At 39.0% G+C, this 27,167-nt stretch overlaps 2 long non-coding RNA genes across 8 annotated transcripts in view; one reads left to right on the top strand and one right to left on the bottom strand.

Annotated features, from left to right (window-relative positions):
* LOC125319394 overlaps nt 1–24,512 on the top strand; it is a 34,615-nt gene extending 10,103 nt beyond the window's left edge. Inside the window, exon 2 of the long non-coding RNA XR_007200714.1 lies at nt 23,968–24,512. This is a non-coding gene — a long non-coding RNA (uncharacterized LOC125319394). The remainder of the gene's footprint in view (nt 1–23,967) is intronic.
* Nucleotides 132–27,167, bottom strand: part of LOC125319392 — a 116,554-nt gene continuing 89,518 nt past the window's right edge. The window contains exons 5-7 of one of the 7 annotated variants that reach the window (XR_007200706.1): nt 18,172–18,226; nt 16,081–16,881; nt 132–294 (exon numbers count right to left, since the gene is read on the bottom strand). This is a non-coding gene — a long non-coding RNA (uncharacterized LOC125319392). Of the gene's footprint in view, nt 295–9,157; nt 16,882–18,171; nt 18,227–24,738; nt 25,463–27,167 lie in introns of those variants that run through there. The other 6 variants (XR_007200710.1, XR_007200705.1, XR_007200708.1 and 3 more) reach the window with 6 other exon arrangements.

Raw genomic sequence — 27,167 nt, 5'->3', positions numbered from 1 at the left:
GGAGAGAGGAAGAAAAAGAAAGCAAGAGAGAAAAAGGAAAGAAAGAAAAAGAAAAAAGAAACAGAAGAAAGGAAAGAAAGAAAGGAAGAAAGGAGGAAAGAAAAAGAAAGAAAGAAAAAGGAAAGAAAGGAAAGAAAGAAAGGAAAGAAGGAAGGTGTGTGAAGGGGGGAGGGACAGGGAGGGAGTGACAGGGGTTAGGTAGAAACATCACCCTTCCGACAGTCCGAATGACATCTCCTTGCTCCCCTCCATCTGGTCTCCTTGCTGGTGAGGGTCCTCCACTGCCCTGCGCCACTGAAAAGTATAGAATCCAATGGATTAATATACATTTGGGCCAGGTGGGAATGCCCACGTGCCTCCCCTGGGGAGGGCAAGTTTGACACTGTCCCTTGTAACACTGTGGATCTGTTGCACCATTTGCAGTGCTCTGGTGCAGGATCTGGGGACCCCTTTGGGGGGCCTTTGATGTGCCATGACACCCCCTCTGCTGTCCTTCATATGGACGTGGTTTTTCCGGGCGTGAAGGGGCCCCACAGCTGAGCTGGTCTGCACAGCGGAGGATGGGCCTTCAGTGCATCAAACCAGAGAGCCTTTTTCACTACACACCCAAAACCTCTCCTCCTCCCCACTTTTGTGTGAAGGTCTGTTCGAGCTTGGCAGCTGACAGACCCAGGGCAGCAGTCTCCACCCCAAAGGTGCTAAGCTTGATTCCTCTGAATGTATCTTCTCCCCAGCCCAGACCTGAGTCATTTTATCTTATCTCCATCAACATGCAGTCCAGGCCCTTAGTCAGGGTGTGGTAGTTTTCTCTGCAGCTTTTACATGGTTTTGCTATAACAGGCAAGTCTTTCATGAAGATGTTTCAGCCACAAATTATAACATTTCAGTCTCTGACACTAGGTACAGATTAAATTCAACTGGCTCACAAGAAAAGTTATTCGTGGCTTGATACCCCTGCCACAGTCACAGCTTGAGGTGCAGTTCAGCTGTATAGGGCTGTAATATGAAGAAAACTCATGTGCAGGGTTGCCCTGTGAGTTGCTGTCTTTTATATGTGAAGGACAACTGAGAGTGCTACACACACACACTCTCTCTCTCTCACAAATTTTGTTAAATTTGTTCATGGAATCGCACGACATTTTACAGCAAGAGGCACCTCTGGAGGCCACATCATGCTTTCAAGTGGCTCAGTCAGTCTGTGTGGGGCCACATTCATCTGAACTCAGAAGAGCTCCCAGGGTAAAAAGGCTGCAGCTGACCGACAAAACCTCCTACCTTAATGGTAATAAAAAATTAATAAATAAAATAATACATAAATTTAAAAATTAAAATAAAATAAAATTCCACCCCATACACATAATTTGCATCTCAGTCATATCAGTCTAAGATATCAGCATCACAGCTAACACAAATACACTGAGAGACTGCATGGATTTATAAATATAAATAGGCAATTACAGTACTAATCCACTGGATCATTTAACATCCTTAATCAAAGCTTTTGGCATGAGAACAGAAAATATAAAAGAACCTGTAACACCTTTCAAGAAAAATAAAAATTATAGCATGATACAATTTAATACCCTTTGAGACAGATATTTTTAACAATTCAGTCTTGACACTGATGAAATCCAGGATGAGCTCCGAAGTTTTATCTTTCCTTATATGTTCACCATGCAGCACTATTTACAATCAATGGAGGAAACTAATGAAAGCATTGAAATAACACAAGTATATTAGTATGAACAACTATCATATGGCCCCATAAACTCTGTTTTATCTTTTGAAAAAGTTCTGCTATTTAATAAGATTTAGCCTCTTACTTTTAATCTGATATTGCTGGAGCAAGAAAAGACCTGGCCCTGCTCTGGCTTGTTGCAGTGTTGTCGTGGATACATAAGCATGGTCCATCACTTCCACCAGTATATAAAAAAGATTCTCAAAGAGTGCTTGGCAGGATTTACTAGGTCTGTAGCATTGTTAGCTGCACACATCTTTAAATAAGCAAATGCTTTTTAGCTTTAGAATAATACTCAGGGCCTGCATGGACATGCATATGCGGTATCACAGAATCATGGCATGGACATATCTTCCATTAGAAAAATCAAAGGGCAGGTATTATGCTGCAAAACTTTACTCTCATGACTTTTAAAACCAGTTTATCTTTTCTTCTTTTTTTTCAGAGGACATTTGTAAATTACACAAGGGATCATTTGCTAATGTAGTAGGCAACTTCACATGGTCACCTGCTAACTGCTTAAACAAATGAGTAACATCATTACATACATGAGAAATAAAATGCAATTTGTCCCTTTATTAGAAAAAAGGTCATTTTAATGTGACACCCCAGTGCTAGTATTGTCAAAGCCTTTACAAAAAGAAACAAAGTCCTCTCTCAACACAGACTACAAAGATGAAATTCAGTCTTACCTGCACACCTGTCAACAGCTACAAAATGCTTGACTTGATTCCAACAAATCAACATCTTGTGTTGACGAATAGATGTAGATTAAAAGCCCTAAGCTTCTGTTTCAAGAAGTAAAAGCACCGATAATTAGGAATGCTCTATTTAGCACTTTTTTTCCTCCCTGCTCTATGACTTCATTACCGGTGTTCAAAAAACGTGCACTGAACTCATCAGTTGTTTTTGGCTGGAGAAGTCATAAACTGCTGTACGTGTTCTTTTATTTTTGGAGCTCAAAGGTGTTTGATTTCAGTAAGGGTTAGAGAATACCTCAAGGATCTGGGCCAAAGCACCTTTACCTTCAAGCATAGGTATATACCTGCTGACTTCAGGACTGTCCAACACTTCCACCAAGGGTTGGCACCAAGTTTCTAGCAAGCAGACTTCTTCCCAGCATATGAAATTTGATTTCCACAAATATTTTTCCATTGGCACTCAACTGTTACAGCATTTACTGAAAGCAAGTAGGGGTAGGACATGAGCGCAGTGAAAGTAGATTGCTATGGTGAATGGCTGTTTGTGGTTCTCGGTGTTAGTTTTTATTGGTTGCCTTTTGCTGCTTAAGAGATGGCATCTCAAGTCCCATGTCTTGTATGTGACAGCCATATGACCTCCTAGGGGCATGTCTCCTATTTTTGGAAAGCACATGGCACACTGGGATGCTCAGGGAAGTAAATAAAAATTTATAACAATTAGTGCTATCTTTTGTCTTATCAGTAACCCTTGAATATGAGAGAAGTCACATTGCAGTTACACCTATAAGGGTCACTAATGCAGGTAAAAGCTCTGGGATCATCCTCAGCTGTTGCAGGCCATGGGTCTGAAAAATACAAATATCTTGGGTTGCTAATGTATATGTTTAAACACTTGAAGCTCCATTTAAGGCAAAAGAAGAAAAATAAATGTATTGATGAAGGCAGCCAGAGTGTGCTTGCAGAAAAAAAAGCAGCAAATATTGATTTGCTAATTTCTTCCCGAATTAAAGCTGAAATCACAATGGTTTTTTTAAAAGGAAAAAAAAAGAGCAGAAGAAAAAAGATCACTATGCCTTCTAAGAGAGAACAAAGCATGATGATACACCTCAGAAACCAACCATTTTTTAGGTAATAGATTACTGTGTTTCAGGCCTAAACACAGGTAAGATTTCCATCCTTTGTAAAATAACACTACAGGTAAGTAGGCACCACTCCTTCTCTCTCAGACTGCATGTACAGTCTGCAAAGCTGTGCTTCAGACTATGTACCCAGTGCTGAGAGAGTTCATTTAAATTTGATAACAAATGGCTCTGCTTTTAGAATGAATGTAGCCTGGCAACTTCAACTGAGAACCCTTCATAGGGCCTCAATTATGTATGCAGCCTCTTGGAGATATAGTTTCACACATCTGACCCAAGGCCTGTGATGCCGTTGCCATGAAATAAAACTGTACATGGGCAATGGTTTATTTCTGTACAACCTCCTTGTTTCTCTCCTCCTCCACCCCAGGCACACACATAAAAAGGCCACACAAAATTGGTTATTCTGGACTGGTATTTTGCATTTCTTTCACTGTCTCATCCACTACTGTCTGAATACAAATTTAACACATCTTATTTTTGTATCAACATTTAACCCTGCATGCTCAGGTTTTATTTTTTTAGGAATTTCCAGCCACTCTGCCTTGCTGCCCTGATCAAAACTACCATGTGGAACAGAGAGACAAACAATGGTTTAAACACCCGCACCATTTAATTTTATTTTTTTTCTTCTCTCCCCCAAAATGGCTGCTTTGTCTGTGTGCATACACCGATAGCAAATGTCCCTCTGTTATTGTACAGCCAATTTGATGTGTCAAGTATTCATATGCTAATGGTGGTACAGTTTCTCACTTTTTCACAGATAAGTTGCAAGAATTGGTACAGACAGTGAGACACAAGAATAAACAGCTTTTATTTCAGATGCGATAAATTACTTTCCATTCAAATAACATGCAACACATGCTACTGACCATTATTGTTTCTATTCATACTACCGAACATCTTTTTGCTCTGTTGAAAGGTCAATATCTATTCAAAACCTGAAAAAATTAGGAGTTAAGAATTATAATTTGTATTTTGTACCTGGAGTACAACAGGACTGGTTTAGAGGCTGTATTTTACAAAAATGGGGAAAGTATTTGGCATGGAAAAAACCAAACATATTTGTTAAGCAAAGATTATTTTTTAAAAGCATAAAAAGAGGTTTGCATTTTTACTGATTAGATATATGTGGGGTTATGTAACATAGTCAAGGATTACATCTGTGTCCTTGATTTGGACATGAAAACACATTTGTATAATTATGTTTTTCCACAGTCAATCTCTAAATGCAAGTGTAGCGGGTTGAGTTTGAAACCGGGCGGAAAACACCAATTAAATGTAGTGGTTTTGATTCAAAATATTCATTATTTACTTATTTTCCTTCTGTGAGATAAGAATTAGGAGAAAAGCAAAGCAGGCCACAAACCTTAAACAGTTGCAGTACAATGAAAGAGCTTTATTACTAACAGAATTAAAAGTAAAGAGAAAACAACAAAACAAAATTAAAGTAAATTTCCCCCCCCCCCCCCCTTCTTTCCAGCACTTCTTTCCTTTTATCCAGCTCACACAAGGGATAACAGAACATGGGATGTTAGTCAGTGTTGCAGTTCTTGAAAAGTCTCTCTCTTATGCTTAAGGAAAAAAGGGTTTTCCTTCAGTTGCACGTGGTTCCCAAACTGCCACCAATAGCAGACCCGCCCGGAAACAAACAGTCTGCTGTGTGTAGAACATCTCTCCCATGAAGAATTTCACAGTTCTTTCACACTACAGAACATGGGCCATCACATGGGGTTATTCATCTTTTTAAGGATAAGTTATTTTGGCCTGCACACAGAGGCTTTTCTTCGCCACAAGTCTCTAACAGCCTCTCACTGCTTCTATATAGCCTGGCATAGGCACTCTTCACAAACTACATAGGCACACGTTGATTCTCCACCCCCCCCCCCCCATGTTCTTCAAATGGATTAAAGAGACAAACAGTTTGTGGTATTACAGTTTCTTACCACGGCATGCAAGAAGGTTTCTTTTAAGCTCCGCGCCAGAATCGCGGCACCGCCCTCTTTTCTCCTGTCGCCATGCTCAGCTCCGTCCCACGTGACTCACTTCTCTTTCTCTCTGACTCTGACGCCACCATGTTGAAGGGTGTTCTTGTTCGGGCTTTACGGTGGGGAAAGCCTCGCTCCCTGTGTGCTGCTGGCTGCGTGGTGTCCTCTTCAGTTCAGCACGGAGTGTGCTGGCTGCAGACAGGAGGCTCTGCCGGCTCCCGCTGGCTCCGCCGGCTCCGCATGGAGAGGAGAGGGACCCGCCTGTCCCCAGAAGCCGCGCTGGATGGGTTTAGCTGTGAGCAGTCCATGGCTGGTTTGAGCTGCCTGCGGCTCTGGGACAGTCCCCCTCAGTGACCCAGGGTCCGTGCCGCGGCGATGGGAAAGGGGGAAAGGGGCAGTGGCCCCGGCCCGGCCCAGCGGGGCCGGGAGGCTCGGAGCCCCCCCACCTTCCAGCAGGCGAACTCCGACAAAAAGGGGAAGTCCCGCCTTTCCGTGCGGTTTAAATATGTAAATTGTGAGAAGCGTAATTGGTCTTAAAGACTGTCCATCAACTCAGGGTCAACCCAACACATTCCACCCCTCGCTTCTTAAAATTTACATATCCAAAAGTTACTTAAAATAGCAAAACCAGAGCTAAAAGAAAACAAATTACATAAACCTCCACCCCTAGAATTTTTACCACTACTACAAAGCAAATTTCTTCTATTAGTCTACTTAATTTTATAACTTTCTACTTGCTTTGCTTATTATTTTCTCCTAATTAATCTTCATCTCACAGCGCTCATTAATTGCCCGCATTCTCCACCATAAATGTAGCGGGTTGAGTTTGAAACTGGGCGGAAAACACCAATTAAATGTAGTGGTTTTGATTCAAAATATTCATTATTTACTTATTTTCCTTCTGTGAGATAAGAATTAGGAGAAAAGCAAAGCAGGCCACAAACCTTAAACAGTTGCAGTACAATGAAAGAGCTTTATTACTAACAGAATTAAAAGTAAAGAGAAAACAACAAAACAAAATTAAAGTAAATTTCCACCCCCCCCCCCCCCCCTTCTTTCCAGCACTTCTTTCCTTTTATCCAGCTCACACAAGGGATAACAGAACATGGGATGTTAGTCAGTGTTGCAGTTCTTGAAAAGTCTCTCTCTTATGCTTAAGGAAAAAAGGGTTTTCCTTCAGTTGCACGTGGTTCCCAAACTGCCACCAATAGCAGACCCGCCCGGAAACAAACAGTCTGCTATGTGTAGACATCTCTCCCATGAAGAATTTCACAGTTCTTTCACACTACAGAACATGGGCCATCACATGGGGTTATTCATCTTTTTAAGGATAAGTTATTTTGGCCTGCACACAGAGGCTTTTCTTCGCCACAAGTCTCTAACAGCCTCTCACTGCTTCTATATAGCCTGGCATAGGCACTCTTCACAAACTTCATAGGCACACGTTGATTCTCCACCCCCCCCCCCCCCCCCCATGTTCTTCAAATGGATTAAAGAGACAAACAGTTTGTGGTATTACAGTTTCTTACCACGGCATGCAAGAAGGTTTCTTTTAAGCTGCGCGCCAGAATCGCGGCACCGCCCTCTTTTCTCCTGTCGCCATGCTCAGCTCCGTCCCACGGGACTCACTTCTCTTTCTCTCTGACTCTGAAGCCGCCATGTTGAAGGGTGTTCTTGTTCGGGCTTTACGGTGGGGAAAGCCTCGCTCCCTCTGTGCTGCTGGCTGCGTGGTGTCCTCTTCAGTTCAGCACGGAGTGTGCTGGCTGCAGACAGGAGGCTCTGCCGGCTCCCGCTGGCTCCGCCGGCTCCGCATGGAGAGGAGAGGGACCCGCCTGTCCCCAGAAGCCGCGCTGGATGGGTTTAGCTGTGAGCAGTCCATGGCTGGTTTTAGCTGCCTGCGGCTCTGGGACAGTCCCCCTCAGTGACCCAGGGTCCGTGCCGCAGCGATGGGAAAGGGGGAAAGGGGCAGTGGCCCCGGCCCGGCCCAGCGGGGCCGGGAGGCTCGGAGCCCCCCCACCTTCCAGCAGGCGAACTCCGACCAAAAAGGGCAAGTCCCGCCTTTCGGTGCGGTTTAAATATGTAAATTGTGAGAAGCGTAATTGGTCTTAAAGACTGTCCATCAACTCAGGGTCAACCCAACACAGCAAGGAAGTTCTGAGTTAAACCCATGAGTCCAGATGAACATCCTTAATTTAATTAGCCACTGGCAGATATCTGTACCACCCTACTGAAGTCCTTTTTAAGGCATTGCACCCTGGCCCAGCCCAGGGACCAGAGCGAGGTCAGCTGCAAATAAATTACATGCTTAGGAGCTGTGTATGTTGGGATTTTTCCTTGTCTAGGAGCTCTGTGTGTTGGGAGGTAGAAGGTAAAATGTCAATTCCAGCTACATCTTCACAACATCAGGTCACTGAAGACATACAATAAGAAATTAGGCAGTGTGGAAAGTAAGATCCTCTTTTGTGGCATCAGATCATTTATACCATTATTTATGGCATAATTTTAACCAAAGATTAACTCTACATTGGATAATTTCTTTTAAATACAAAAGAGTGTGAAATCCTACCAATACATAACAAAGAAATGTTTGCTGGGAGTTGTGCAGTAAAGTTGATTTTAAAAATACACAAACTTTCTTATTTTAAATATGCCTCATTAAGATTGCACTGATCTTGGGGATCAAGTACTTCATAAGGGAAATTGAGAGTATGGAGAGGAGTTGGTCAGTGTGGTAACTGAAGAGGAAACTGAAGATGATTCATGTCATACTTCAGGCAAAAGCATGCAAACTGCAAAAGTTACAAGAGAAGATGGCGTGTGAGCCACTCCTGTTCTGCTTCATAGTAAAGTGAACATCACCCTCACAAAAGATCAGTGCTCAGGTAGAATCCCCCAAATTAAATGTATATTTGTGGAGAGATGTGCCCAAAGGCACATTCAGCCCTCCAGAAGTGCAGACTCTCAGAGTAAGTTCTCCTGTTCTGCATGGCCACAACTGTACATTTTATAAACACTTTGGTGTCGCTGATGTCCTCCACATGTTATCCAAAAAGAGTTTTTGTGACTTCCCTTTACAAAGCAATTGTGCTGATGTACCAGGATGTCAAACTGAAAAACTAATTAACCAGACCACCCATAATCTCCTCTGAGAAACTGTACAGGTGTCTGAAACCACAATGGTCAGAACACAAAAGAAATGTCACAATGTCAGGACCCCTCTTTTTCTGAGAGGAAACTGAAGAGAAAAGGACATTTGCAATTTTGCAATTTTGGTGTCTGACCACGTTCCACAGTAGCACCCACAGAACTGATCTACACTGTTCTCAGAGGGCTGATGACTCATTTTTTCATCCCAGGCTCTTGCAGTTTAGTGTATAGCTGCTTATTAAAGAGCCTGGTTCTGCAAACACTTCTGCACTTGCTTGACTTTGAGTATGCAAGTAATTCTATTGGGGTGAACCGTAGGCGACTAACTCTAGGAGCAATAAGATTGCCAGCGTCTCAAGACTAGTATGAGAACAAGAATCAAAATCCTAATGCCTTGAAGGCTTTAAAAAGAAAAAAATCAGTTTTCATCATAGTTTTATCTTATTTCTTCTCAGAAGCTTTTCACAATTTAGTTTATTTTTTGTGTAGCTGATTTTGCAGTTATAGTGGGGAGGAGAGGTTGAGGAATACAAAGTCATGTGAAAAGAGAGCAAAATGTGAAAATGTTCAACACACAAAAATTGCTCTATAAAAAAAGAAAATTCATGGAATATGGAACAGTCAAGAGCTTTTTCCTTAAGCGTGGCATAGAAAAATTCAATTAAAATAACAATGTTTTCTCTAACATGAAAATTTTTAAAATTCAAACCATGAGAAAAATTACATTTTCTTTTTAATAAGATACTTTCTTCCACACCTCAGCTAAAAAAAAAATGCTTTCAGGGGCAAATAGTAAGAGTCCTTTAAATAGCAGATACAACAGCTAAGAATATGCATTTGGAAATGACAAAATCTACAGTGCTGTGTTGCAGCTGTGTGCAACGAGTTTCTATTTTTAGAATAGTTACAGAATGATCAGGAAAATATACAACTCAGTTCTTCTAAAATGAGCAAAGAATTGAATGCTAGAACTGTAGTTCTAAGCATGTTGGGGGATGTCTTGGGGTTTCTGTATCCCTGTTAGGAAGGGAGGAAAACTGCAGTAGGGATAACAAGAGTGTGGACCTTCTCCTGCAACACAGAGAAGATTGCTCCAAGGAAGCAGAGGAGTAAAACTGGGATTTACCCCACTGTGATTCGATGTCCACTCCACAGCTTTGGGGTAACTTCTCCCTACAAAAGTCTCATTGAAGATATTTTCTGTGGCCCAGTCTTGAAGCTACAGGAGAGGTGCATTCAAATTCATAATAGTTGTAATTATAAAATACTTATCTCCTCACAGTTGTTTTCAGGATACATGGAATTGAAGTTTACTTAGAAATGTTTAAGATATGTTTAAGAAATATTAGATAGTGGATGCTAATTAGACAAAAGGCAGGTCAAAGAGAAAAAGGTGTACACAAGATTACATCTAGTGTAATTTTGAGAAATTTTTTGTCTCAATACTGGCCACAGACATTTTATAAGCAGCATTTTTTTTTCCAGATGAAATGCCATAGTCAGTTGGGTTGTTGACTAAGGACAGGAAGTGATGGACTCCTGTCTGCCCACCTGGAGGATGCACAAAGGCCCCACCTGCAAGTGCAGGTGCAGGTCCTAAGATTCCATGGAAATGGCGTATTTGCAAGAAGAGAAACACAAGGGGCTCAGGTGCTAGTGAGGTCCTCTTCCAGGGTCTATGGGAGTAGCAACACACCATAAGATGTCCGGGAATCATATGTGACAAAAATACTTTGGATCAACTGCCTCCTAAACTCACCCCAGTCCTAAAGCAGAAGTCATGGAGGACCTTGGAAAAATATATAGATAATTTTCGTGGCCCAAAATTTTGTGTCTCTTTCCCATAGGATAATCCACTTTCCTGGGCTGTGTCTCTCCCTCAAATTTCAGATATAACATAAAATTCAAAAACCGTATTACTATCTCAGTTGCAACTGCAACTGAGATTACAAGTATGTTTACTATTATTGACTGATAAATTCCCAAAGCTTAAGTCTGGGACCACTGTGACCTTTTGCATCACGAGTCACTACATTTCATCTGTTCTCTTCTGCAATGAGCTCAAGGCCCCTCTCTTTGACTAAACTCTTAGTTGTGTTTAGCTGAAGCACATCTTCCAAAAGTTGCCTAGTCTTCATCTCAGAGATGGAGATCCTAAAGCCTACCTTGATAATTTGTCTGATTGATCAGCCTCTCTGGCAACAAATGGTATCTAATTTCTCATTTTAATCTGTTTGACTTCAGTTTGCAGCCACTGGTCCATCCTATGCCTTTCTCTGATGGAATATAGAGCCCTTCAGCACCCAGCCTCTTTTTTGCAAGGAGATAGTTACACATTCTAGTCAAGTTCCCATTCAATTTGTCATTTGATAAACTGAACAGATGGAGTCTTTAAGCATTTCACTTTAAAGCATTATCTTTTGTATAAAAATATTTTTGAGAGCTCTTTTCTATTCCAGTTCTGACTTTGCAACTTCTTTAAAAGTACCCCCCAACTAAACTATGTTTACATGGTTTAACCCTATATGATGCTATAGCTGCATGGATAGCACCACCCTTTCCTTGTCACAGAAATGCTGGATCTCAGTATGACACTGAGATCTTTTGCTCAATTACTACTGGCTAGGGTCTAGTCCCATATTTTGCAGACAATGCAACTTTCATCTGTATTAAAACATCAGAACAGACCCCTCTTATTTAGTGAAGCAGAATGCTTTATTTGATTCCTCGTCAGTGTTTATTATGCCACTAGCAATTTTTGAGCTGAATTTAGTGGATGAAAATTTTGACAAGCACACTTCTTTTTCCATTCAGGTTCTAGAAGAAAATCCCTATTTTCATATTCCTTTTTTTTAACAACCACCCACTAGCCATTTACCATTTATTCATTTGGGGTTGTTAGTGGAGGCGAGAACGGTTTAATAGCAGTATTTTTTTTCAGAAGTTAGATCTGCTTGAAAAAATTAATTTCCCTAATCACCTGTGAGCTTTTCTTTAATTCCCTATTGACTGGTTCCCAAAGTAACTATTTTTATCACTGGCTCAAGTTACTTGGGTAGAACCCCTTGCCCTTTCTGAACATTGGCCCAGCAATATTCTCAACAGTCTTCTGGCATTTCACTGATATATCAAAGTTTATTAAAAGGTAACATCAGTGAGTGCTCTCAACTGCTAAGTCTTTTATGACTCTTGGGTTAAAGCTATTCAGGCCTACTGACAGATGTTGTTTAATGTCTATTAATTGACTGGAAAGTACTCATTAACCTCATTAAAGGATATTCTTATATAATAAAAATGTTCTTACTGTTTCCAAATGGAGAACAGAAATTATTTTGGCTGTTTCTGGGATACCTGTCTACTAATAGGCTTATCACAAGACTTTGCTAATAGAATTCCAGTGTTTGTATGCTATATTTCATTCCCAGTGTAAAAAAATTATAGATCTATGTCAGTCTTTTTAAAATCCTTTTATCTGTTTCTTTATTTCTGTCAAGAAACCATAAATCTTTTTGATGTCTTAAACTTTTCAGTGACGTACACAAAAATTCTCTTTCATATTTATTGCAATCAATTTTCTTTGTTGACCCACCTTAACGTGTTTAATTTTTTTGTATGATGTATTCACTTTTCTGCTTAGTGTCCAAAAAATAGTGTTGCCTGCTCTTCTTGTGTAATCAGAATTTTTTGCTGTCTTATAGATTCTATGTAAATATAGACCACTTAACTTTCATTTACATCTTTAATTCTAAACATTCTTCTCCAACATATCCTTACATTTTTGTCTACCCCTCAGACTTTGAATTTGAAAACATGATGTATATGTTGTATTTTGACTTGAACTTTTCTTCCTTTTATTCACACTAAATGCAATCAAGTCAAAATCACAGATTCTTTGGCAGCAACCAGCTTGTAATGATTATATCTTTCTTCTGTTCATAACACTGAGATCTAAAGTAGGTCTACTTATTATTGGATGCGTTACCTTTGGAGACAGGGAATTACTAATTTTTATTTTTAGCAGAACTCTTGATCTGCTGCTGAAGCATTTACTTTGTGCAGCCCATGGCAAGTTGTAAAGGCACCTACATATTTTTCACTGTCAAGCTTTCTATTTATCACTTTTACAAGTTAAGTTATTGTCCTGGTTATAGAGGAAGGATGCAGAGTTTAGCACGGTATGGGTGTGACCAGGTTTTTTATTCCGGGCAGCACTGGACACATGGTTTCAGCAGGAAAAGCTGGTGCATTGGAACCACAAGGCCACTATCTTGCCTGGCTTGTTCCAGTGGAAGGACTGTCACCTTTAACCCTGCCAAACTGGTCCTTCTGCCACCCACTGGAAAGGCTGCACAACCCCTATTCAGACCACCTAGCTTTATTTGTTCCTGCTTTCCATTGGTTTTGGGCTGGGCAGGGAAATGTTAGCCGTGGGAACTCCCCTCACCATGTTGCCTTTGTCTGGAGGCCATGGGGGTGAAATCTATGGGAAGTGTTCACCAACTTGAGGTTTTTTGTTTCCAGTGGTGAATATATTTTTTGCGTAAAACATCCTCTCTTTTTTATAATTTTGCTATTAATACTGATGTTGTTACCATGCATGTCTTATCCTATTGCTTTCTGCTTTTAGTAAATAGTTATTTCAAACCCATAGCCTCTTCCTTCTTGTCGCTCCCTTACAGGAAGGAGCAGGGAAAGAGAGTTGCGTATTTGGAGTTTAGTTCCCAGCTGGTGTTAAAAGAAGAAGAGTTATAAATGGATTTTTAAACTCCTGCTGAAACTTCTGATTTTATTAAGATGTAAGCATTAGCAGTAATGCTTACAGTAAAAGCAGTAACTAGTGATAGGAATGACATGGATAATATTTTTTTTCTGGAACTGGTGAGGAATCAGCTCTACTTCTTAGGTAAAAATTAGAGTAGAACACGCAAGAAAATATTTTAAAATCATCAAACTTTAGTTAAAACTTCAAGTAGCCATTACATAACAACATGGAATTCCATAAATTCAAATTTTTCCATCTTATTATGTTAAATGGTATTAATAGCTTCAATTTTTCTTAACTTTTTTTCCCACTTATAACTTCATGTTCTCTATTAAAATACAATTTCACACTGCCCATAGTTTTGAGTTTTCAGTTCTGTGTTTTCAAATTCCTACTTCACTGCAATTGGCCCCTTATTTGAAAACATGCAAGTGTGCACTTCATCTGCAAATAAGGTAGTTATCCTCTATTCTAAATCTTTTTATCTCTTAACATTCAAGGATACATTTGTTGGGACTGTCTTTTAAAAGGAATAGTTTAATATGGTATATTGAACCTGAAACAATGACTATGAGGTATCTTGTGTCAGCTCTGTGAGCTATATGATCTCCCATAATTTACTAGTATATATCAAAACCAAGCAAAATGATCTGTGTTCATATAGCAACACTGTCGTCAGCAACAACACTTTTATTATAAGTAAGGTCTCAGTTAAAAGGAAATAAATTGAGAGCAATGTGTGCCAAGAGACAGTTAACTGACTGCAGCCTTTAGGCCTTTATTCTTCTTCTTTCAAAAAAGTGCAGGTTCTGAGTGTTAATTACAAAACACGATTAACTTACCTTGGAGGTAAAAGTTTCCACTCATTGCTAAATACAAAAAAGGAAAAATACAAGAAAGATATATGGTGTTGGATGGCCTTAGAGATTCTTTCAGCTGAATACAGATTTTATAACCCATATACCTCACAAAATAAGAACCAAAGTTTTCAAATGAATTCAGACATAGTAATGCCACGTGTGACAAGAAGAAATGAAAGATAGGATGTTAGAATGGGAAATGAGAAATGCTGAACCTCTGTGTCTCCCCAGGAGAAATCATTCTCCTTGAAATGTAACCACTGTTAAAACATCTCCCCCCTTCCCTGTAGCATCTAAACATGCTACCTGAATGATAGGTAAGCTCTGTTAGATTACTTGTATTCATCTTTAATTTTGTAAGCTAAGATCTCTGACATACTTTCAAATAAAAATAACAAAAAAAAAGTGCATTACATTCCTGAAGGCCAGATATGAAAGGGGCAAACTCATGATTCTAGACCTTTAAGATTGCTTTTTCCTTTGCTAGATCATCCTTCTCAGTATTTTGGTAGAATGTAAAACCATCTGTGTCATGTTTATAAATCACTGGCAATATGGCTAGCTCGGTGTTTCCTAATGAAAATATAAAGAATCTTAAGTCACTTCCCTTCATTTCTTCTGAAGATTATTTACACTGTTGGCTTTAGACAATTAGTTTGGATGCTTTAAATGAACTCCATAGATATTTAACTCTTCATTCACTGCGGAATCAAAATACTGCCATGGTAGGTATGTTGATTTATGTCCGAACCTTATGCTGTATGTGGCCTTTCCTCCAGAATCTACCAGCAGCGTACCCCAAGACTTCGGTCTCTTTTTTTTTTTTTGGTATATTTAAATCCAAAATTCAGATGACCACAACAACCAGGACACGTGGTACCTGCCTGAGATACAGACCTTAATGAGGATCTGGAGCCTGACCTTAAGGGGTGGGTGGACCCAGTCTGCTGTAACGTTTAGGCTGATTTAGGACCCATTCCAAATCTGTGTCACAACCCACAGTGGTTTTTTTTAGTACTCTAGTCATCTCAAGCATGGCTCCATTGGAAAGGCTTGTGGTATGCAGCTTCTTTAGCCCACCAGGAAGATGTTGTCTCCAAGGGAACCATTTGGTGAGACTCAAAATAATCAGAGTTTCATTTTCTGTTTGCACTTGCAATGCAGCTGTTGGAAGAATGGTAGCACAACTTAGCTAAGACTGAGACGGGCTATCAGCGCCTGATTTGCAAGTGCTCATACTATAAATGGTAATAGGTTGCTTTTCAACCAATTATTAGAGTCTTGTAATTGGAGATGAGCTAATTAAAATGTGTATGTAGCATGTTCATATGGAAAGCTTGATATTCCTTTTTTTAATTACTATAGTTGAAACTATATTTTTGTGTGTGCCTAATTTAGCTCATAGGTTATTCTCATAACATGCTTTACTGTGTTTCCATGATGTTGGTTCTCTTAAAAAAGAAAAATGCCCTCCCTGCGTGATGATTTCCAATTTTATCTTCTTTTGCTTAGCAGCTATTGCTGCTGTTGGAGTAGACGTGTCCTAGGAGGGGACTGTTATAGATCATCCTCAGAGAAATGAAATTTGGGACTGTGAAAGGTATATCTTGCAATAGCAGGTATACCTGCCAGGTCACTCTTCAGTAAAGTCCTCATTTATTTGTATTTACTCAATACAGGCAACAATTTTGCACAAGATGTCTCAATATTTGCTGTGTATTATGAAAAGCTTTTGCCAAACATACCTGTTCTGTCACATTATCAAGTTACTCTCCTCTCAGCCAAAAATGATATTTCCAACTTAAATGTCATGTAGCTGAGGGTCTCGTCCTGGGAGGAAGCAGACACTGCAATGTGCAATTAATACTGTTGACATGAGAAAGCCCATAATTAAGCAACAAAATCAGAATTCCATTAAAAATATTGCAGAACCTCACTCTTTTTCTAGTGGTGTTGTGACAGTTCTTGTATAGAAAATATATCCAATACAATGTGAGTATGTAATTTTATTTTGTAAAGACTAATTTTGGGGAAGAAAACCAGAACTTTTTTTTTTCCCAAGTCTTCTCCTAAGCTTCATCTTATGATATTTCCTGCATTGTATTCATACCTGAATTTTATTATTTCTATGTCTAGATCAGCTTCTTTGTTCTTGTTCGTGGGTGGCAATGGAAGGCCAAAAGGTGTGTATTTTGAAATACTTGTTTTACTCATTGCTGACAAGTGGAGTCTTTAGCAGACTGCAGTATAATGTAAATTTCATGAGCCAAATTGTCTGAGCAGGGTGGTTTGAATCTAGCCTAATCTAAGCTAAAGCATCCCACATAGCTTCATTTGTTCTCTACTCACAGAAAGTTTTCATGCTTACAAGAAGAGTCAGTGTACAATAAGCTGCAAAAAAACATGGTTAGTATAATGGGTAGTATGATGTAATCTCTGAGCATCACTCACACCATCACTAAGGGTATTAAAACATTTATGAAGTGGAGGTCGTTGTTCATCTACTTATAATTTTCTGACCCAAATTGTTTCCAGACACTGGAGTGCTGTAGAGGGAGGGGAAGGAAAGAAAGAATGAAAATAATGTCATTTTTCTCTATTTATCTTGATCTGCACTTATTTTTCTTATATATACAGTGTGTATACTTTCCTAACTATAGAATATCAACTCTGGAAATTCTGGATGGAAAAATAATTTCCCATTTTTGTTTAGTTCCTATGTAATGACATCCAATATAATAGGTCTGGAGCTGAGACCAAAACATTCAGGAGCTGTGGAGGGACCAGAAAGGTAGATGAAGAAAATCCTTTCTAGCAACAGCTCCATGACATGTTTCGCCCTGACTATGTAGAATGTTCAGCCTCTCCTGAGAATAGAGAATAGTACATAAAGTGCAATGATATCACACTGGATTCTTGCACAAGAAAAATAAAGAGGAGACTTTCAGCACTGTCATCCTTGTTATGACCCACTTCCAAGATAAAGGAATCAGGATAAGCAAGCAAAAAAGGGAATTATTAAGTTTCACAGAAAGTGTATGTATCTTTTTAATGTTATTTCTTCAGCTTTTAAGTGTTTTCAGAAAACCACATAATTTTAGTTCTTCATGTATCTATAAAGTTGCATGTTTCTCTTTAAAAAAATCCTTTTGAAATTGAATCATCCTTTTCATTGGAAATCTCAATTCTGCTGCTCACTATGCCATTGTCATGATTAAGTGACAGCAGGAATTATCTGGAAAAATGGAGTGATTCTTTGCTTCTGCTGACAGTACTCCTTTGGTATAGAAAACCTAGATTTTCTCTTTCTCAAAAAATCACATTTTTCTACCACTGAAAGTCTAGAAATGGAGCTCCGGAGCCTACTCTATCTAAACGCTTGTATTATGCAGTCATGGGTTAGATTTGATGTGCTAAGCTTCTCTGCAGTTACATTTTATTTGTCTTTAAATCCTTTCCTTACCTGGCTGCTGTACATATGATATTAAATTAATATAGCAAATTATGTTGCCATCTCTGCTCTTTTGTATATTTATGACAAAAAAACCCTAATGCATCACAACCCTAAGACAAGACCTGTCCCTGAAAAGACTGTGTTTCTCAAAAAAAGTTCTCCTGATCCCTGGCATTTTGTGAGGATGCACTACTCCTTTTAGGTGGTATTTGACAAAGGAATTAAAAATATACGTTATACATTTGTGGGGCAAAAGAGATAACTCTTTCCTTCCAAGAAAATTCATAGTTATTCCAGATTTCTTGTTTCATACTTCACTTTATTCTCTGGTTGAAGTACCCCTCATGTTGCTGGATTGAATTTCAGGGATTTATTTACTTACCTATGTAGTGATCTCACTTTGCTCCGTGATCTCAGAGGAATGGAAACACTGCTTCCTGAAGGAAGAGGAGAGATATAGATGTGCTGGGGATGGGGACCACATTCATTCCCCAGACTTTTGGACTGCATCTGGAGCTAAATGTCCCTTATAGTTTTCTTCAGTGTGGCTGAGTGATGTTAACTGTCTCCAGTAACTTGACACTACTGTAAGTGCAATTATCCCATGGGAGTAGGATTAATTCCCTGGTCTGCACATGGCCAGGGAATGCAAGGTGATCTCTGTGTAGCACTTCATCTGTGGTTTAGCTGAAGATTACAATGTGTAATCCATCCACATGGATCATATCTCTATAAATTTTAACTAAGAGCCTGGTTTGTGACATGTCTGACTCCCATGATTTGGCTGGCTTTGGACAATATTTCAGGCACTATTGAAAGAAGTGCAATGCTGGAAACCAATTGATTGTATGAAAATAAGAACTTCAGTGATTACCAGAAAAGACAACCCTGTTTTTATTTTTTAAAAATTGGGTTTCTAGTCTTTATGGCTGCAAGGAAAAGCTGGATAATGTGACCCAGATACAATCTAATAACTTGAAGTCTAGGTAGAAAATAAATTGAATTACACTTTTAATTCTAAATTAATCTTTAAAATAAGATCCAATACCAAGGAATTAAGAGGGAACAAATTCCTGAATTTCAAAATATCCATTGGCTTTATTGGCGTGTTTTCTCCACTCCACAATTTCCCAGAGATTATAGGAAGATTTTGAGAATTTGCTGTAGACTTTCAAGAAAAACTTCTCCAGTCATTGGAGAAAGATGACCCAGTTTTAAGTGTGTCCTTGGTTTGAAGCACCTCCCACATCCAGGGAGCAGCCAAAAATAAGAAAAGTCACATAACAAACAAAATAAGGCAGCAGACAAAAACCCTCTAAATACACAAAAGCCCCCTAAGGTTATCATTCTGAAAGGAGTGGGAAAACCCAACATTTCGAACTGGGTTTACTTGTTTTAAAGCACTTTTATGCACACATTGTCATGGACAAACCAGCAGAAGACGGAGATATCTTTGTAGCCTCCAGGGACAGGATGGTATTGACTCTTAGGAATTAAGCATCAAGTCCCGTAGGACTGGACCTCCTTTGCCTGATGGCCTGGCCTGACCCATAGAGTTTCACAAGACTTGCCAAGGTTATGCTGTAGGTGAGGAGAACTAGCCAGGACTGAACATGAACAGACTCCATGATATAAAATTACATCTAGATTTCTCGATCATTGGGCAAAAACTGAACTTCATTACCCTGTGACAGCACCAGATCAAAGGAGACCATGTAGCCATGGCATAGCTCATCAGAGAGCTGAAATTGCTCTTCAGAGAAGGTAAGAAGGACCGTGATTTTTGTCTCCATAGTATTAGTACTGATGATCGTCAAGGACTAGACCCTTCATCACAGAAGCAGTGAATATTCTGACTTTTCAGGATGTGAGCACCAGCAAAGCAAGCAGAGGGAGCTGTCATTTGCTGCTTTAGCAGCCTCCTACCCATTTCTCCTGTAGTTAGTGTGGGCTGATCATATCCATGTTCTCAGAGATCTTCAGAAGATTTTCAGAAACTTCACAGATACAGACAGTCTTGGGTAGGCAACCAGAAACTTCGCAGGCTTTCATGTCCAGAAGCAACTCAACCATCTAGGAAATTAGTATTTTCTGCCCCCAGACAGCATTCTGCCTGGGTATTGCGTAAGGATAAATGCTTTTATAAATGCTTTCCTCTGCTGATGGTGGATTTGAACTGAAGGTTGAGATTGACAGTGTGTAGGTCAAAGGGGTCTGACCATTCATTCTTCTGCACTGCTGCACAATCTGTGAAGCTTAGGCAAGCAGAACAGCAAAGACTTAAAGCTGACAAGAAGGGAAAATAAAAAGAAAACAAAAGCCTAAATGTATTTGTTGTGAAAGAAAACATGGTGTTTATGATGCCCTAGACAAGTTTGATACAGCTCAGGTTGGAAACTTAATGAAATAAAGTGAAAATACTTTTGTTGGCTCTAGTGGGATTGGGATCACTGCCAAACAGTTTAAGACAGCTTGAAGAGGAGATGGATTAATACATATATATAACAAATATAACTGACTAACATGGTTACAGCATTTAAGATACATATAGCATGCATATTTGGAATTTAATCACTATCATGGAGCACAATTATAATAGTAAGTGACCATATTTTGCTTGGAAAAATGTGGAAGAAAACCACCTTGATTTAACAATGTTTATGACACTCTCTAAAAGAAAGGAATAAAAGCAAAAGCACCAACAAAACAACCATTGTACCTGGGGAGTAGCGTGTGAACACAAGTGTTGCTAAACCATTAGTATTATTTACCTTCAGATTTTGTCCTATTAACCAACAAGTAACAACTACTCTAACTCCATCTTAACTAATACAGTTTAGACCAAGTGCCACAAAGCCAATTTGTACACGCATAGGTCTATGTAAACAACGTTTAAGTCTTCATAAAATTCTGCTTGTTGACTACAGCAATGCTGTACAAAGTAATGGAGGGTAAAGGGATGTATAAGGGCTTAGGACTGAATTGACCAGTTTGCATGGCCAGGTTTTGGTAGCCATGGGTTTGCATGGCCAGGTTTTGGTAGCAAAGGAGCCTACGGGGATAGTTTCTGTAAGAAGCTGTTGGAAGCTTCCCATGTCTGATGGAAACCAAAGCCAGGCAGCTCTAGGATAGACCCACTTCTGGCCAAGGCCAAGCCAATCAGAAACGGTGGTAACACCTCTGTGATAACATATTTTAAGAATGGGAAAAAAAATTACTGTTATAAATATGCTCAGATAAGAGCAGAGTGAGAATATGTTAGAGGAACAACTCTGCAGACACCAAGGTCAGTGAAGAAGGAGGGGGAGGAGGAGCTCTAGGTGCTGGAGCTGGGATTTTTCTGCAGCCCATGGTGCAGTCGCCATTTGTGAGTTCTACCTTGCATTGGATTTCAGAAGATCCAACTTTCAGTGAAAGATATTAAACCTGAAGCTAGCTCCAGTTTTATCTTAATTACTATGTGGGTAGTTAGATATCTCAAAAACATGTACCCAGGTTAGTTCCTCAGTTCATAATTCAAGAGAATGCCTTTCCTCTGACCTTGCTTTATCTGTGATTTTAAAAAGAGATTTTCACTGAAACACAGAGTATCAAATATTTTAGTTAACCACCTGGCACAGACATGGCCCAATCACCTTCCTCCTTTTCCCTTTACAAAAATCTAAAGAACAGTAAACATTTGGAAAAATAAAGAACTATACACAAACTGAGGAGAAAGAGAGGAAGCAACAACAAAAAGAAATATGTTTTGTGTAATTAACAAAGTGAACCTCTTGAAAGGCTTTTAACTAGCTAAAGATAAATCTTTCCTTTTAAGTACCACTTTTATTTTTGACAGAATAGTAATTCTTTTCCAGTACAACAGAAAATCATGTGCATGATCATTCATAATACCTCTAAAATAAGTTCTTATGAACTGTGACAAGCAGAAGAAAACATAAACAATTTATAAGATTATAAAAATTGCAAAGATTAGCCCATTCAGATGAATTTCAATTAAAATGTTTGAATAGAAAGGGAAATTGTGAGTTCTGTATATTTTCCCTAATAGAGAAATGCTATTATCAAGAAACAAAAGCTGCAGTTCATACAGAATAAACAGTTTCTTTTAAAAAGTTTAATAATTCAGCAAAAAATATACAAAGCTTTGAATTTTGCAACTAAAAATGTCACCAATAAGCAATTATGTTAAAAGAGGTACAGAGACATTACAGTATGCCCTGGCATATGTAGATTACCTTGCAACAAATTCAGTTGTCTACTATGTAGGTGATACTTCAATTGCTTTCTTTTTGTTTCAACAACTACTTGGAGTGTGGAGAAAGAAAAGTTAAAAATACTCTGTTCCACATGGTTCAAAGAGTTATTGCAAATTAAACATTATTTGAAGAAATTATCAAAAGCATAAAAAAGATTTCAAGATTTTTTTGGTTTTGACTTTGCTATATTTTCATGGGGAAATATGAACTCATAGAGGAAATACCAAAATATAGGCAATTTTATGAAATTTAAGAGTAGAATCTGTTACAGTTTTAATGTGTTCTCTGGTGTTAGTTTACCAGGATTTCTGATGAAAGGTTGTCTTTTCAAAGATACTTTGTTCAGAAATACTACTGGATTTGTAACACATCTTGGATATGATATATTACAGCACCTTTGTAGATTGCAGTGTTATTACCTATGTATTGAAAGTTTGGGTTTTTTTGATTGCTTGACAGTGATACTACATTTTTATATTATTCCCAGTGTTTCACAGAATTTCTTTCCTGGAGCTGCCAAAATACAAGCAACTCACTGAATCCGAGCAAAATTTTTCACAACAAAAAGCTAAGATGGCTCAAGCACGAATTCAAGATTTATTTTTCCATTTAAAAGAAGTAAATGCACACAAAATGAGCACAGAAACTGCAGGAAATGTTTCACTTTAATAACCCATGATGCCTTAATGATGCCTTAGGTTTTAACTTTTATATTTTTCAAATCCTGTACTGCCTAGTGTGTAACTCTGAAGTTTCGTGTGGCCTGTTAACTACTGCTCTCTCATGATGGTTAGGCATAACAAAGCCTCTCTGGTTTCCTCTCCAAGGACACCTAGATTGTGCCAGGCGTCAAAATGTGTAAACTAAAGCCTTGAGATGAGGGGCTAACTTGGGGTAATTACATCATTAACTGAACTTACAATTTAAGAATTAACCCTGATACGCAAATGGATCAAACTTACAAAAGTGTGAAGAACCCGTGACCCAGGGTCCATCTTGTGTGTAGCCTTTTGACTGCCCAGGGTGTGCCTTTGAAGGCCCTTCAAATAAATACCTACTTGTATTCTCTTATTCTTGTCTAGCCTCTGTTTTTTAGGTGGCCACCTCAAGGCATCACCCTTTGTTGAATCCCATCCCAATTTAGATTGCTGCATATCTTGCGTCCATGAACTAGCATGTAACAAATTCAAACAAGTTTTGTTTGTGATCCTTAAAAACTTTTTACTCTGTTTTCTACAGGGTTTTTTTTTCTCCCTATGATGCCTTTCTGCATATTTCAGGTTCAGACCCGGTTCCTTGGGGCAAATGGTAGAGATCTGTCACATGGAAGCTGTTGCACAGTAGTTCCCTATTGTCCCTCACTATGTGAGCTAGGCTGGCTCAATAAGCAGCTCACCTTAGCTTTTCAGAAAAAAAGAATTTGAAGTTCACCTGAATTTTTTAATATAACTGGACCTGCCCCAACTTTTCATTTTAGTCCATCTTAAAAAGGCACTTACACTGTAATTTCCACAAGAGAAGATGAAAATAGTCACCTTCCATGTCAAATTTATTCCTATTTTTGGGCGGTTTTCCACAAGAGTATGCTGTAATTTTATTGTTATTGATACCAGTTAATAGAAAGGATTCTTTTTCATGTATTGTAGGTCAATTAGCATGCTGTCAGTTCTAAGTAAGCAAACAAAAAGTTACATAACTATGAGAAAACAGGTTTTCATGGATTTCTGGTCCCTAAACTAAATTCCTCCTTGACGCAAAGCTATCCTTATCCATGTGAATGAGATTCTTTGTTGCACAGAGAGCCTGTACAACATCCTGTACAAATAAAGAGCACTTATATACTCCTTGTTTTCCTCAGTAATATGTTTATATATATTTTGTATTTGACATAACCTAAGTTTCTTTAATCATTTTTCCAGGTGAGATTCCTTGTGATGTTTCATAGCCAGATCACTGAAGCCTTTTGAGTCCAGGACTGCTGCTCTCCAACTTGGCCTCTGAAGAAATGCTGTCATCCTCAGCAGGCTGGATAAATACAACCATTTTTTTCAACTACTTTTTACTTTATGTTTCACAATTTCTTCTTCCCTTTTCAAAGAGAAGATGCCCAACAGCCCACCATCTTCCATTCTTTCTCCTCTTCCTTGTGCTAAGAAGACTTATTCAGCTTCATTCCTGAACTGGATCTATGAATTTTAACAGAGGTACTTTCTGTCCTCAGCACCTGCCAGAGTAGACTGATGTAAGAAAGCTGATACTCGTACAGAAAACCTGACTTACACATGCATCTTTGTTCTGGTGGGATGCTGAAAGTATGAGGTCATGTTCTTATTAATTGCATTTATGACAATGTGATCATAACTGAGCAAAAATATTACTCTAAGAATCATGTTCCACAGGTCTGGCTGCAGTGGTTTTGTGTGCTACGCCACCATTTGTGGATACAAAAATGCTGTTAGCAAGACATTTTCCTGCTTCTTTCTAAGCCCGTGAGATACTTTTCTCTCTCACGAAGTTAGTAGCAGAGTTCTATAAACTATGAACACCTGCGAGCTTGTAGAACTATGTTTATGGTACAGTAGAAAAATATTTTGACAATGGATGTTTTAGGATTTTAGCCAATCACCCCAGGGGGTGGCTGATCCTTGTCCAATTAGACTATGAAGAAAAAAGTCTATAAAAGAGTTTGTAAAATAATTAAATAAATCAAGCTTGCTGCACAATTCCTGCCTGCTGGATCTCTCTCCTCCCTATGGCTGCGGGATATAGTAATAACCATTTGCCATTTGTATTGTAGGAGTGGTTGGTTAGGGAGGGATCATGACCCGATGGGTAAGGCAGAGCAAAATATATAAGTATTTCCTTGATCTTTACCCAGTGCAGTGGTTCCCATGGGACAGACAGAGGTCATCTTGAGGCTGATCTAAGTCATACCAAAACTATTACAGCCAGACAGTTTGTAGCTGAGGCTGTGCCAGGCTGCCTCATATTTTATTTTAAAATTGCTATTGCTGCAATTGTGGACATCACGCCCCATTGTTTTGTTTGAAGAAAAGCTGAAATAGGAAGTGACATTATAAAGGTGGCTTTGAAAAAACTGCTGTGCAGGTGGTAAAACAGCACTACTGAATGAATTAGGAAAAAGGATTAGAGACATAAAGTCTGCTCCAGGACAGGGAGAGATAGATCATTAGCATGTCTTTCTCTTCGATTTTTCTTGAGTAAACAGAGGAGCTAATCCCAGAGAGAGGTGAGGTGATCAGATTGAAGTGCTCTGTACCAAGGTGAGAATCCTGGCCTGAAGACCAGCATGAGAGGATGTCATCAACAGATCAGACAGTCCTCCAGAAGCTCCACTCATCTTCTCCAAAGACTGTTGCCCACCCTCTTTTCCACTGAGAGCATATCATGTGCCTGAAGATGACAACAGGATAAGAGAAAAGATTTTAGTAGAGCAAAGATTTTAGTAAAGAAGACAAGAGCATAGCAACAGGGAAGAACATGATTGGGCATGATAGCAAAGGAAAGGAGAACCCCCAATGGCAGAGGGGTGTCACTGTTGTCCGCAGGGATGGTGTGAAGAATGACAGAGAAGTCCAGGCTAAAACAGGATTATTTAATTAATTACAGACTCATTTATATATCTTTGTTCACAAGAGTGGTATAACATTATTGGGTGCTTGACCATACACCTACCAGGGTGATTGGCTGAATGCTACAACACCCATTTCAAAATATTTTCTTCAGTGTGGAAAACAAGACTATGCATAACAAGTTTGCACCTGTGAGATAAAGTCTTGGTTTACAAAACCCTCTACACTGTTGACAGCTAGCTTGCGTGAGAAAGGAGACTCAAAAGCGGCTGTAAAAAATAGGAAAATTTCTCTGCCAGCTTTTTTAGCATCTACAGGGGGGTTATAACTAGATTATCTTTAAGGTCCCTTCCAATTCAAATCATTCTGTGGTTCTATGATTCTAAGAACTTGACGAATCCTCAAGTGGAGTCAACAACAGAAAGCTGCAGAAAAGGCAGAAAAGACTGTAAAATCAACACTTGAACAGGGAACAGAAGCACAGTTATTCTACAGATATAACAAACACAATATTTGAAAAGACATGCAGAAAAGAGAAATCACTTGGCCTTCTTAATTCCATGGCAAAAAGAACATGAGACTTTGGAGACGTAAGGTAGTGTTTGTAATCTCACAGAAGGCAAAAACTAATGATGAGATGATGAAGAGTTTACAGTATAAAAGACCCTATACCTGTAGACAATAATCCAAACGTTACACTGTCAGAAGAAAACAGCAGATGCACTGCAGAACTGAGAGGCCCTGCCAAATAGTAAGTCTTGGGAAGGGCACAAGCGTGGGGTGGAGATCAACAGAGAAAAGAGATTTGGTGTGGAAGATCACAGAGAAGGATCAGTTCCAGGTTGAGGTGGGTTGAAAGCACATCACTTGAGTAAGGTGTGAACCAATGAACTATTTTAGGACAAATGATAATATAAAGAGTAGGAAATAAGAGGCAGCAAAATGGAAGTGCTAGCTGACTTGATGATTAAAACTAACAAAGGAGATATTGAACAACTCAGAATTAAAGGGGGTGTGGGAAGTTAGAAGCAAAGGGGAGGCACAATAACAGATGTTTAGTGACACTAGCCACAGTGGAATACAATCAAAACAATTAAAATTCAGTTTTTACAAAATTATATTTTCTGGTTGCTTCTGCAATAAATATTTTCATCCAAGTCACTCTTTTATATTAACTGAAGTTCATGGTATCTTATTCTTGATTGACAGAGAGACATCTGAGACAGACAGGTTGTCAGAGTTACTTAGAAGGCAGAGAGATTTGAGGTGAGAGTGGAGGCTGAAGGACTGAGCACATTGGAGTGGAACTCTCAATTTGATTAAAAACTGACAGACAGTTCATCCTTGTTAAAAGGAGATAGTTTTAAAATATATGTTTTGTTTTGAAATGCTAAATGTATGCTAATTTTTAACATAGCCTTTAAAATTAGCCTTATTCTAGGATTTTTACCCTATGCTAAAATCAGATCTAGTACGAGACACAGAATAATAGAGAAGTCTAGGTTGGAAGAGACCTTTAGAAATCA

This window comes from Corvus hawaiiensis, chromosome Z (genome assembly GCF_020740725.1).
Source record: "Corvus hawaiiensis isolate bCorHaw1 chromosome Z, bCorHaw1.pri.cur, whole genome shotgun sequence".
In the NCBI taxonomy this organism is placed as follows: Eukaryota; Metazoa; Chordata; class Aves; order Passeriformes; family Corvidae; genus Corvus; species Corvus hawaiiensis.
The sequence above is the reverse complement of the archived record's forward strand: the minus strand, read 5'-3'. Positions and strand labels throughout refer to the sequence as shown.